Here is a 4259-nt window from a genome sequence, read left to right as displayed (position 1 = left end):
TTCCTGGGATTTTCCCTTGAATTTTCTTTGAGTGGATTTTTTTTACTTTTTTAAAAGTAATTTAATACTACTATATCTTCTTCTGCCTTACTAAGCTTGTTCAATTGTAAGAGCATAGCAGCAAAAATGTTGAAAAAGGCATTTGAGATTCTTGAATGAATAAAATTTATTCTTGAACAAATAAAAAATAAATAGTAATTTAACATTAAAAATAACACCAATAAAAAATTAATAAATCTTATTGTTTAAACAATCTTTATAAAAATACTTGCATCTAACATAGTATACGGCACAAAATAGGCGCTCAGTGAATAAATGTATATATTCATGCCTGACATATACAGAGGAAAGAGGAAGAACATCATCAAGATGAAGACATTAACGATCCTAAAAAGATAAGAAATAAATTAAATTAAATTAGCTTGACATTTAGCACACTGCTCAGCAAATGGGCTCAAAAAGTAGTCATATCCTCACATTTCTACATGTGTTTTGTATTTCCTAATGATAGAAATTCTTCATAGTTAAATCAAAAACTAAAAAAGGAAGAAAAAACTCAGTCACTTTTTATATTTATTATACCAAATATGATAATGTATTTTAAAGGAATAAAAAAGTACTGAATGTATATGAGACACTTTCATCATCATCATTATTTTGCATCAGAAGAGACCAGGCTCCTGGGCACTGAGTAAACATGGCAACCAGACTGACCAAGCAAAGCTGGTACAGAAGGAGGCCATTGGTTCATGAAGGAGGAACAGTGTTGTTTTCAGGCCACATCACAATCTGATTACTGTCACTAAAATGAGTTTTTGGGGTGAGGGAATTTGTTGTCTAACAAAGAAACAATATTAGAAAATTGAGTAAGATCAGTAATTGACATAAACCACAAGAAATGGAAGATTATGGCAGTTATCTCAATAATCCAGGCAAACAAATATTTTTGATTAAAAGTTCAGAATCTAAATGACCAGGATAAATTCTACTTAATCAGCACAGAAAAATATTCAAATTTTAGATCTATATATAAAAATAAACCCGAAGCTTTTATTTCCAAATTTTTATTTCCAAATAAGGTCAGATCATACTGAGGTGATTTAGAATATTTATGAAATTCACAATAATAATTATTCAAATAAATTTTTCCTTATTCTTAAGAACTACTTGAACATGTTATGAGTAGTTATCAGTGTTGGCTAATAGCTGCTAGTGTTAAATATATCACGAATGCAATATCCATTCATTCTATAAGTATTCACAAAGCATCTCCTCTGTGCAAAATGCTGTGCTGGAGAGGAAGTAAACAGATGGATAAGACGTATACTCTTGCCTTCCAATCAAATAGGAGAAGGAAGACAAGCACGTAATTAAGTTTCACAGGAGAAAGAAATAGATTAAATTTTCCAGATCAAAGAAGGGAGGATTTGTATTTTTCCTCATCATGACAGATGGAGAAGTGAGGGACGCACCATAGGGAATTTAAAAATTCGATTTGTACAAGATTTTACTGGTAAGAATATGAACTTCCAAAAACCTGGAAAAGAACATTCTCAGCAAAGAACACAACACGAGCAAAGCAATGCTATGGTAGTAAACAAGACTGTGTGCTTGCCAAAAATGGGTCATTTGTACTGGGAGAGAGAACTGCAGGGTGGTGGGAGGGTGGTAAGCTATGGAAGAAAAGTTCAGAGAGGTATACTGGGCCTATTGTGGAGTGCCTGGCATGGCAAACTTCTTATTTGAACATATTTAATGACAAGCTAGAAAACGTTGAACTTTTTTTATTTTTAAAATATCAAGGTTCTCTTTCAAGTACTGTTGCTAATTATTGTGATTCAATGAACTAATAGTAAAATAATAACTACAATTTGAGAGCTACCATGTGCCAGCTACTGTGCTAAATATATTACATGATTTAACCCATTTAATCTTCACAAGGCTGAGACTATTATTTGGCCTCATTTTTCATGGGAAGCTGCCTACTATGGCTTCCAGCGGGGTCCCGGTGAGCGCTGCTGGCTCGGCTAATGAAACTCCCGAAATACTGGACAACGTGGGAGATTGGCTTCGGGGCGTCTACCGCTTTGCCACTGATAGGAATGACTTCCGGAGGAACTTGATACTAAATTTGGAAAGCTTTGTTGCGGGAGTTGGGCTGGCCGGGAACTTGAGATTGACCTCATGGCACCTCAGCTAGGGGTGTAGCCGAATAGACAAATGGAATCCTGTGCTGAACCCGAATCTTCCAAAAAACAGCCTACAATCTGTGACCACCACAAGATGTGCCCTGATGGCAGCTGAAGTTTGTTTCAGATGGGCACTTTTCTTCCCTCTCCCTGCCTAGTTTCCTTTTGTTCCTTGAGTCCACGCAGAATTCTATTCTCTAGTCAGCAGACAGGCTTAAGCTGAAGTATTACCTCTGTTCTATAAAGTTCTGTACATAGTTCCCAAGCTTCTCAGGGGGTGATCTTTGCTCTTGTCCTGAGAAATAACAGTGCTGTTTTAACAAACATTTAAAATAAATATCGTACACACAAAAAAAAAAAAAAGAAAAAAGAAAATGTGGAGGCTACTTGGGCAGACAAATAGCATGCATGAGGTCAGGGGGTGGTTAAGTAGCTGAGCTGTAACTTGGCTTGTGGTCCATCAGATTCCCAGTTTCATGCTGTTATCCACCACACCACAGTATTTCTTGGCATTTGTACAAAGTAACACAAGACACTTAGAAAATTGCCATTTTTTTTCTACTGTATTTAATGGGAAGAAGTGTCTGGGCTAGTTTCAACCATCAATTTTTCATGTAACAATTTATGTGACAACACTGATATATATCTTTGAAACCGCCTTGCAAATATGTCTTAAAAATAATTCCCCTAAACATATATTTTCTAGACATTTATAATGTATTTGAAAATTAAAATATTGATTTAACTCATGCACCTTGATGATCATCTTGCTTCATGGAATTACAATTTTAGAATGCATACATTATTCTTCCTCCAGAGGGGAAAACGCAATCAGGCAAAGACCTCTGGCCACACACAAATTCTGTTCAGTTCCTTTTTATAATTTAAATAATAAAAATAAAAATATATTCTGGAATAGAGTCCTTAAAAAAACAATATTTTTTAAAGTATTTTCTAGTTGTCTCCTTTTGTTTCTCAAACATTTTTTATTACCAATCAATCAGAAAATCACAATGTATGATTCTGCTTTATCTACATTGATCAAATAAGTAGTTTTTTTTTTTTTTTTTACTGGTTTATAATGTGTGATCAGTTTACAAATACAACCCCATTGAAGATTCCCACATAAAAGAACTAGAAATAAAATGCTTAGAGTGTTAATCAAGTAACTATATAATCTAGTTATTTTTATACCCTATATTAGGAAAACAGGAACTTTTCTCCAGAAGAAAAAAAAAAAAAAGCAAAACACTTTCCATGTCTAATTATGGTAAGCAAGGCAGAGATAATCACAGTCAATGTGATAAGTGACAGGAGTTTGTATTTACTTGGCATGCCATCTGCTAATTCTCTTTCCCTAGAGATTTCTTGCTGATTTTTTCCTCATTTCCTTGTGAAACTCCCCAACTATATATCTACACTATCCCTCCTCCAGCCTCTACTTTTTGTGTTCTTATTGCTGCTTAAGGGAGGTTGCCTAAAGTTGCGCCAATCAATCTTATCTCTACTCAGCAGAAAAAGACAGCTCAACAAAGCTTGCTGCTGACTTGTTATATGTGATCCACAATTGGCTTGTTTTCTGATAAATTTCTTATTTGTCAGGGCCTTTGTCAGACATTTTGTATTTATAGCCTCTGGAGTGATCAATTCTAATACAGTGTTTTATGCTGAATTTTGAATCCAGATTACTCCTGGCCTTTACTTGCACACAGCATTGTCCAGTAAGGAAGCTCACCCCTGTGGCTTTTTTTTTTTTTTTTTTTTTGGAGAAGAGGAAGAAGAGTGACAGTTTCATATGTACTAACATTACCAAAGGCCACCTCTTAAAATAATGCACTACTCCACACCTGTGTCACCGTTTCTATTTGTATTAGACAATAATCTAATCATGCAGAGTGTCTCCTTTGGGGAATCTGAAGAGTATAAAATGAACTCTGTCACTTATTTTTAAAATGTGCATTAAGAACCTACAAGTGGCCAGGCACGGTGGCTCACTGCTATAATCCCAGCTCTTTGGGAAGCTGAGGCAGGTAGATAACGAGGTCAAGAAATTGAGACCATCCTGGCCAA

The 4259-nt window shown here is 35.1% G+C and overlaps 1 pseudogene; it reads left to right on the top strand.

Moving 5' to 3' along the window:
* Positions 1 to 1984: 1984 nt before the first annotated feature.
* On the top strand, positions 1985 to 2558 carry LOC123573527 (mitochondrial import receptor subunit TOM6 homolog pseudogene; annotated as a pseudogene).
* Positions 2559 to 4259: the final 1701 nt, after the last annotated feature.

The sequence above is a fragment of the Macaca fascicularis genome, chromosome 5, assembly GCF_037993035.2.
Source record: "Macaca fascicularis isolate 582-1 chromosome 5, T2T-MFA8v1.1".
Lineage (NCBI taxonomy): Eukaryota > Metazoa > Chordata > Mammalia > Primates > Cercopithecidae > Macaca > Macaca fascicularis.
The sequence above is the reverse complement of the archived record's forward strand: the minus strand, read 5'-3'. Positions and strand labels throughout refer to the sequence as shown.